The 10,019-nt window shown below is 38.4% G+C and overlaps 1 protein-coding gene across 5 annotated transcripts in view; it reads left to right on the top strand.

The window, feature by feature from the left end:
* Positions 1 to 9,684: 9,684 nt before the first annotated feature.
* Positions 9,685 to 10,019, top strand: part of Rcbtb2 (RCC1 and BTB domain containing protein 2) — a 41,521-nt gene continuing 41,186 nt past the window's right edge. For 2 of the 5 annotated variants that reach the window (XM_048800928.1, XM_015484286.2), the window contains exon 1: positions 9,690 to 9,918. The gene's annotated coding sequence lies outside the window, so the exon portion shown is untranslated. Of the gene's footprint in view, positions 9,919 to 10,019 lie in introns of all 5 variants that reach the window. The other 3 variants (XM_048800931.1, XM_048800926.1, XM_015484285.2) reach the window with 3 other exon arrangements.

Below are 10,019 nucleotides of genomic sequence, written 5' to 3' on the forward strand. Positions count from 1 at the left end.
TCTAAGTTGTTCTTATCAGATATTTTGGTCACAGAATGCAAAACTGACTAACACATAGGGTTAATATGTCAAAATATGTTTATATTAAATATTGATCAATATTTACCAAATTAACCACAAAGAGGAGGTTTCAGCATACACTCCTAACAAGAATGCCTGTTCCCCACATGCTTACCAACACTTGATATTATGGGTCTATTTAACCTCTACCCTCCCAGTGGTGTTTCTCTGGGTGGGGTATACAGTGCAGGTCAGCTTACAGAGAGGATACACTTTCCCCCTAAACTTCTTCTTCTTCTTCTTTTTAAAATTTTTATTTGTTTTAATTAGCTATACATGACAGTAGAATGCATTTATGCACTTTGATATATCATACATAGATGGGATATAATTTCTCATGCTTCTGAGTGGCATGTTGCAGAATCATATTGGTCATGTAGTCACATATATACATAAAGTAAAAACGTCTATTTCATTCTCCTATCTTTCCTATCCCCACATCCCCTCCCTTCCCCTCTCTTCACTTCCCTCTACCTAATCTAATCTCTAAGGTAATGCTATTCTTCTCTAATGCCACCCCACCACCTTATTGTGAATTAGCATCCGCATATTAGAGAAAACATTTGGACTTTGTTTTTTTGAGATTGGCTTATTTTGTTTAGCATGATAATCTCCAACTCCATCCATTTACTGGCAAATGCCATAAGAATTTCACTCTTCTTTAAAACTGAGTAATATTACATTGAATATATATACCTATATATACCACTTTTCTTCATCCATTCATCTATTGAGGGACATCTAGGTTGGCTCCATAGTCTAGCTACTGTGAATTGAGCTGCTATAAACATCGATGTGGTTGTGTTACTATAAAATGCTGATTTTAAGTCCTTTGGGTATAAGATGAAGAGTGGGATAGCTGGGTCAAATGGTGGTTCCATTCCCAGTTTTCTGAGGAATCTCCATACTGCTTTCCATAATGGTTGCACCAATTTGCAGTCCCACCAGCAATGTATGAGTGTGCCTTTTTCCCCCACATCCTTTGCCAGCATTCATTGTTTCTTGTATTCTTGGTGATTGCCATTCTGACAATAGTGAAATGAAGTCTTAGAGTAGCTGATTTGCATGGTTTCTTAACTGAGGACAAATGCCTTCTTTTGTATATTTAATGATATATGGCTACAATAAATCCAATTTGTTACCTTTTTAAAACAAGAGGATTTTCTAAGTGGAGATATTAATATGCATTTATCTAATATTGAGTATATGTGTGTTTTTTGAACCAGATTGATCAGTGAGGATTGTGATTTCATTTTAGGAGTTGAAATGAATAGATTGAGAGAAATTCTGGGTGACAAGTGCTGACTAAAAGGCCCGAGAGACTTTTTTTAAAAAGTAAATTAAAAAGTAAACCTGGGCAAGGTGACGGATGCATGCCTATAATCCCAGTGGCTTGGGAGACTGAGGCAGGAGGAATGGAAGTTCAAAGCCAACCTCAGCAACTTAGCAAAGCCCTAACCAACTTAGCATGACTCCATCTCAAAATAATAAATAACAAGGACTGGAAATGTGCTCGGTTGTTAAGTGCCCCTGGGTTTAATCCCAAGTACTGAAAAGAAGAAAAAGAAAAGGAAACAAAAGAATAAATAAATTTTTATTTTTCCAACCCAGTTTTCATGGGGAGGAGAGAACATCCTTAGAAGAAAGAAGCTAGTTTTAAATTCCTAAGTTCATTTGCTTTATAAGGCACTGTTGGAGAGACATTGGCTTCCCAATCCTGAGACTGCTGAATGGTTGAATCCTCCTACAAACAAATACTTGTGACCCCCTAACTCCAATGATAGAGGAAACATTTGGACTGAGTCTTAAATAACTAGTTAAAAGTGGTCTGAAACACGAAAGTCAATACAGCTAGGTTTTATATTTATTCTTTTTCTTAGTCAAAAGCAAATAATTTAAAAAAATGAGACTATATATATTTTGCCTATTAGATTTAAAAAGAAAATTTCTGCTTAAAATTAAGACTAGTTATCTATTAATATAAAATTTATCATGTAACTCTTTTTGGTAACAAAAACTACAAATAGAATGAAACAATGACAAGTATGTATTCTCAGCTCATGAAATGGTCTCCAAAGTTTCACTGAAATATACATTCATAGCCTAAATGTATTGAAAATTTGAGATGAAATTAATAATCTACTTAAAAACTCATTTTTTCTCATCCTTATCTGACTGTATCAGGTCCAAGTTATGTCATGTGAGTCAGTTCCCCTTTTCTCTAATATACTATATAAAAGGTGCTGGATTTAGATAGATCTGGGTTTGAAACCGAGTTCATCTCAAGCAAGTTGCCTCATCTCTTTAAGCTTAAGTTCCTCATTTTATAAATGAGGACAGTAATACAATGCTTATCTCATGAAGTTATTATGAGGATTAAGATAGGTCACAAGTAAGATCTTAGCACATGGCCTGACACATAATAGCATGCTATGAATATTATTGTTATCATTATGAGTAATTGTGCCTCTGTCTCCTGTGCAGTAGATACTCAATAATTGTTAATTCCTTTTCTCTTTAAAAGAAGTTTTTGTTGCCATGGCTCCACATATGAAATAATGCTACATACATGTCTTATCACTAATTTATAATTTAAAGCCAAATCAGCTCAGGGCAAAGGTAAATCAGAGACAGGAGATTTGGGGGTACGATGCTAAAAACATCAACCTTGCATATAAAAATTCGCTTTGACCTATGATCACATATTTTGTGAACAAAAGGGAATTGTAAGACTCACCGGTGCTGGTTTTCCAGCATTATCACAATTCTCCATACCAAGTGGTGGATTCAGTCAAAGGGATACATCAATCTGTATCCTCTGATGAGGGCTAGAAAGAGAATCCTTGGCATCAGAACATCAGAATGATCATTTTCTAGTCCTGAGCACTAAAAAATAAATAAATAAAAAGTGAACCATTAGGCCTTCTGGGGATTATCTCTTTGAGGCAGGAATTCCTCTGAACTTTTATGGGAAATCTGAGATGTGAACTAGTTCAAGTGGCCTCATTGGAGGGGGAAAGGGAAAAAGAATATGAGGCCATGGGTACCAGGAAGACTGGTTGAACTGGGAAATTAAATAGATGGAGATGCTGGGTCATAGGGAGAGATCAGGAGATGAAAGAATGTTGAGCTATATGGAAACAAAGAATTCTAGGACTTCGAAGACCAGGTGTTCCAAGAAGAGCTACTGTTAATCTCAACTGAAGAGAAGTCCAAAAGAAATCCCTGTCAAATCCTGTAGGAAGATACTGGAATCAGAAGTGGGTTGAGCCAGGGGTGAGTGAAGAGAGCAGGCAACATGGCCACAAAGGCAGGAAGCATTTCATCACATCTTTCTCGTTTCTTAATGATAAAAATCCTGCCTATTTTGCATCCCTGTTGTAAAGCTTTGACTGATACTTGATTCCTAACTTGCCTAGTCTTAGTCTTCATTTTTCCTTGCGTATATTGCTCTGGAAGTCCCCTGGAATAGGATCAACAGACATTTGAGTGGGTACTGGAGGTCAGTTCAGGGGACAGGGCCAGGAATGTTCTGCAGATCTCTTCCAACTTTAATGTTGTAAACCCTGAAGCTGGATTTACCTCAATCCTACTACATGGGTAATTATTTCAATGTACAAAAACAGTTAAAATTTCCATTATGTTTATCATTCCACTTTGATACATACGAGACCATCAGTTCAGACTATACTATGGAGCTTTTAGAAACATTATATCGGCCTTGCAAAATGAAACCAGCATTGGTTTCCAAAGTTTCTCTGGTGACTTGGGCCTGAGGCACCAAACCCTAGCAAAACAGATAGGAATCTCTGAAGGAGAGAAGATCGAATGGACACTGGTACTAAATAATAGAGTCTAAACAAAGTTTTTTTTTTCTAAATAGGGCTCTTAAATATTTTCCAGTGGACTGTGTGTTGTGTAATTCTACCAGTTGTTTTGTGTTCTTAACCCAAAACAGATCTGAGACCCTCAGTCTGAATGGCTTGTTGGGGAAATAGTCCCAATCTTTCCTCTAGATTACAGACCTGCTTCAATATCTTCTCCAGACCCACACTGGCTCAGGTTAGGGTGGTAAGGTCAGGTTTGAGTTCCTGCTGTATCAAAGAAAACTTAGGAAGGCCTTGTCTTACCTCTGACTAAACTTCAGGATAGTCTGTCCCCTAAAAGACCTAACCCTAACCCTAACCATTTTAGCAGGAAGCCCCATCCCAGAAGTTATTAAAAAGCACCAACATGAAGGTGGGAGGAGCAACATCTCACTGAAGACCCCAAGGGAAGAACAGGGAGGTAATTTCAAGACTACCATAAAGCCCTGGGATTCATGGCCTACAACTTTTACACTGGGTCAGGGTCACATCTCTATCTGTGTAGGGCGATGATTCCTACTGTCAATCATAGGTGAATGGGTGGATCTATCCAACTAAAACACAAACATAAGATAACTTGACTCAGACATTCACCATGTCCATGCTGGCGGCCAGGTGCAAGCTATTCCTTCTGTAAAGCTCTGACTCAAGTGTGTACAGAAATCACCCTATCCTCAGTTTTTCCTATTCCAGCTGAGTTAAGTTAAATCCTTCTGAAGACTCCATTGATGCTCAGAAAGAACAAGAGAGAAATGACCACAGAGACTAGACAATGTAAGTATTTGCTTAATCTCTGCCTTCTCCTTCCCTCTCCATCTCAAAACCATTGCAGAAATTCCTCTAGACTCCTAGAGCCACTTGTCAATTTGTTTCCCTGTGTCCATCTGTTTCTCTCACAGCTTCCTCCAGACCGTATCTGCCCTTTGTTTAAGTTCATAAGTGCCCCCCCCCCGACTCCCTTTCTAGAGTCATCTCCAGCCTTTGGTCCCCACATGTTTTCCTGACCTTATAAATTTTAGATTCTAGGATCTATTAGAGAAAGGTTATCTCTTACATCAAATTTGCCATAGCAACTATCATAATGCAGGACGAACAGCACTGATTCTATTTCCTTTGTCTACTGCAATGGTCAGCCTTGCCTTGAATCTTTGTGTGATGTCCTGGTAGGACCAGCCTTGCAAAGGGTCATTAACTACAAAAATAAAAGCCCCCTTTCCATTTTACTCTAGAGACTGCCTTAAAAAACACATACATATATATGTGTATAAATATGTATATATACACACACACATATAATATATTTAGTTTTAAGAATTTTTAGTTTCTTGAGAGAATCAAATGAACCAAGTAAATAAAAATTTCCTAAATATAGGTTAAAGTAGTGGAGTGGAGTGGCACATACTTGCAATTCTAGCAACTTGGAAAGCTAAAGCAGGAAGAGTCCAGGTTTGAGCTCAGTCTCAGCAACTTAGCAATACCCTCAATAACTCAGGGAGACCCTGTCTCAAAATAAAAATAAAAAAAAGGGTGGAGGATGTAGCTCAGTAATAGAGGGCCCCTGGTTCAATTTTCAGTATCCCCTGTAAATGTAGGCTAAGGGGAGACTGCTTATCATTTTTACCACTATGTGAAAATTGTACCAATTTTATTTTCTTAGCGAATAGAAAGTGTCTAACAAAACACATTTTTCTGAAAATTGTCTTCTCTAACAGGATGATTATTTTCAAGTGGGCTAGAGAGTACTGTAAATTGTAATAAGAAGCTACATGCACGCACGCACGCACACACACACACACACACACACACCACAAAAATGTTCAGATCAGGAAATGCTTAAATGTTTCCGAAAAATGTTTGTGAGGAAGTGTTATTCCAGAATAAAAACATTTCCTGCCTGACAATCATGCCATAGAGAAAATCATGTGATGCTAATTATGAAGTCTTATAAAAATAATTTTATGATGGGATTGTATATTTGAATAAAAATCCTTTATAAGTAAACATGAGATAAATAGAAATCACCCAGAATCATATCTTTTTTCATTTTTTTCTCAGAATGATACTTCTTTTTATAAAAGTTTTTTATTTACAAAAATTTAAATGTTGTAGAAAATATAGGTGAAAAGGTGTAGAAATTAGCCAACATCTCACCACGCAGAGATGACCACTCTAAGTATTTAAGTGAATATATTTCTAAACAGATCTCAGTGTAAACACTTGTGTAAATTGAACTGTGTTTAATTATATGTGTACAGTTTTAATGATTTGTATTACATCAACAACATACTATGGATGGATTTCCCTGTCAACAAGTCTAGGTGTGCAGTAATAGTGTTCATAATCGTGCTTATGTGTCACATGTACATACTGGGATAATCTGAGCTTCAGCAGTGGCCCTCCAATGAGTTATCTTGTGACAACAAAAAGAAAGTAGGAGTAGGAAGCTGGTGGGTGAGTGGGTGGGGGCTCTTTAGAAACCTCCTACTGGATTTCCTTGTACCACATGTCTGTGACCAGGGCTTGTCACATGCCTGCCCCAGACACTGCCAAATGAGAATGGCTTGGCATGACAAGCTCAGACAAGCCAGGATTTCTTTTCTGTGACTCATTACTACCTAAACAAAAATCAGGGTTCCATGAACAAGGAAAGGGGNCATGGAATTTGCAGGGAAATGGATGGCACTAGAGCAGATTATGCTAAGTGAAGTTAGCCAATCCCTAAAAAACAAATGCCAAATGTCTTCTTTGATATAATGAGAGCAACTAAGAACAGAGCAGGGAGGAAGAGCAGGAGGAAAAGATTAACATTAAACAGAGACATGAGGTGGGAGGGAAAGGTAGAGAAAAGGGAAATTGCTTGGAAATGGAAGGAGACCCTCATTGTTATACAAAATTACATATAAGAGGTTGTGAGGGGAATGGGAAAAAAAAAAAAACAAGGAGAGAAATGAATTACAGTACATGGGGTAGAGAGAGAAGATGGGAGGGGAGGGGAGGGGGGATAGTAGAGGATAGGAAAGGTAGTAGAATACAACAGTTACTAATATGGCATTATGTAAAAATGTGGATGTGTAACCGATGTGATTCTGCAATCTGTATTTGGGATAAAAATGGGAGTTCATAACCCACTTGAATCTAATGTATGAAATATGATATGTCAAGAGCTTTGTAATGTTTTGAACAACCAATTAAAAAAAAAAAAAAGAATCACTCCCAGTACCTACCATGGGACAGCTATCACTGCACCTGGACTGTGTGCTATCATAGCACAGTGACTGCTTCATCTTCTGGGGCAGACATGCACACAATGCCTCTGAACTTGACCAGTCAGAAATTGAAAAGGGGCTGCATGCATACCTCAAATCACAAATCTAACTGCTTAGTGAAATAAAATTTCTGCATCCTTTTCAGTTCTCATTTCTTATATTAAGATCTTATCTAATTGTATAAGCCAGTACTTCCAGAACAGCATTACAAAATTTAGAAGGGATAAGTAGGCACCACTGTTTTATTTCTATAGTTATCAGATATGTTAGAATTTCACCATTAAGCATGAAACTAGTTTTCAGTGTGTGACTATCGTCATTTACTAAAGGTTTCTTTGATAAATGGAATACTGGTGCATGCCTGTAATCTCAGCTACTTGGGAGGTTGAGGCAGGAAGAACATAAGTTCAAGGCCAGCCTGGGTTACTCAGTAAAACCCTGTCCCAAAATAAAAAAAATAAGAAAGACTGGGGATAAGTATTAAATTTTATGAAACATTTTCCCATCACAAATCAAAACATTCCTGTTCATTTGACCTATTATGTATAAGTGTATTAATTTATTAGCATTTAATATCCTTGAAATAAACTGAGGCAGGACAGATCAGGGACACTTGTTCAAAGTCCCACCCTACCTCAATTGTTATCCAAGGAGCTAACTTCCCTGAAGTCTAAATATAAAGAGCTGTTTTTCAGCTGACCATCCCAAGGAGCCTGAATAGAGAGCCAAGTTTGATCCTGAGTAACCAAGGAAAAGGTTCCTTTCATGTTCCCATATATATTAAATGCATCTCATATATTTAATGTAAAACCTGGGAAGGAGGTTTTGGAGCATGCAATAAGCACTATGGGCAAAGTGTAGGAATCTGTCAATCACCCTTTGTTCAGCACAAACCAGTCCTAGCAAAAAGCCCGCCAAAGGAGAACAAAGAACTCAGAAACATATAGACCTGATGCCCTCTGAGTGGGTGAGCAAATGTCTTTTATCTCCCCACCCCCCTGTCTATAGCAGCAGCAGCTTATCTCCAGCCAATAAACTCTTTATTTGCTTCCTTTGTGAATTTTTCTCACCTCTTCCCCTGCTCACCAGCCCTCATCTAAAAGTCCTGGGACAAAAGTCCCACAACATAAATTCAATTTTGGTCATGGTACAACAAACTTTTAAATTTTTTGCTAGATTATATTTGTTTGTTTTACTTAAGTTTTTTTTTTCCTTTTTTTTTTTTTTAATTCAATACAAAAGGTGTTGTTTTTGCCACATTCTGGTATCAGCCTAAGGTTGGTTTTGTAAAATATTTAACATATAGTCCAATGTTCCACTTTAAAGGTAAAGATTTTGAGGCCTAGAAAATAGTAAATGATTGACTCATTTAACATTCTTCCCTATCTTCCACATCATTTTGATGATTTCAACTCCTACTCTCAAATCCATTTTCTCCTCTCCCTTTAAGCCCACTCACTGTCGCAGTAAGTTTAAGGTCTGCTGGTGGGTTGGCTGGTGTTCACCTAGGCTGAGGCAATAGTCTTAGCCTGGTCTCCCCGGCTCCAGACTCATCTCTACACAGGAAAACAACAGAGTGTGGGTTCAACTGGAGGGCACTGTGTCATGCTCCTGCTTAAAATCTTCTGTGGAATTTGGTGATACATCTTGCTATTACATTGTCAAGGCTTTTCATTATTTGACCCATTTACGATTCTAGTTCATTTACATGGCCAAGTGAAAAGTTACAGACTGGAATAAGACATGAATTTGAGTCCTGGCCTCATTCTTACTATTTATGTGACCGTAGGCAAGGTACTTAAATCTCCACTGTCTCATCTTTAAAACAGGGCTAGGTTATCTGAGGATTGAGACAATGTATTATAAAGAGTCCAAGTTGAGAAAGTACACAAGAAATTACCGGTACTGTGTGTGTGTGTGTATGTTTTATACAGGGGAATTAAACCCAGAGGGGGGCACTCTACCCCTGAGCTATATCCCCATAGCTTATTTTGAGACAGGTTTTTAATATATCACTAAAGATCTAAGTTGCAGAGGCTGAGTTGCTAGATGACAGGTGTGTACCAACTAGCCCAGCTGGTACTTAACCCTTTAAAAAATTCATTTAAATGTTATTTTTAAAATGATAAATCAAAATTGTCCATATTTATACAACATGTTGTATACATTTGGGGGGTGGTAACTGCAGATGGAACCCAAGAGCCATTACCACTGAACTCCATCCCCAACCTTTTATTATTTTTGAGACACGGTTTTGCTAAGTTGCTATCCTGTCTCAGCAATTTTTGTATATATTAGAGTACCACGTTGTAAATGGATCTCTTGAACATGTTCCTCCTACCTGAAAATTGGTATTCTCATGATATCTCCCCTACCCGCCCCCTTACAACCCTGATAACCACCCATCCACTCTCCGCTTCCATGAACTCAATTCTTTCCGATTCCACGTGAGATAACATGGTATTTGTCCTACTGTGCCTAGTTCTCTTAATATGTCCTCCAGGTCCATCCACACTGTCAAAACTGACAGAATTTCCTTTTTAAAGGCTGATTGACTTTTGACAAGGCTGCCAAGCACACACAATGAGCTGCAGTCTCCTCGATAAAAGGAGTTGAGAGCCCTGGATCTCCGAATGCAGAATGAACAGGCCCTTTACTCCAACCCGAGTAAAGCCTTACACGTGAAACGACAAAGTCCCCAAACCTTGGACTACACCCCGGAGAAGGTGAGGGTGGAGGTGGACCCTGCGGGACACTCGGCGTCCAGTCCCAGGGGTCCGCTCAGGGGAGGGGACTCGGTGAGAGAGAGGGGCGGGGGCGGCAGTGG

Source organism: Marmota marmota, unplaced genomic scaffold (assembly GCF_001458135.2).
Source record: "Marmota marmota marmota unplaced genomic scaffold, marMar, whole genome shotgun sequence".
In the NCBI taxonomy this organism is placed as follows: Eukaryota; Metazoa; Chordata; class Mammalia; order Rodentia; family Sciuridae; genus Marmota; species Marmota marmota.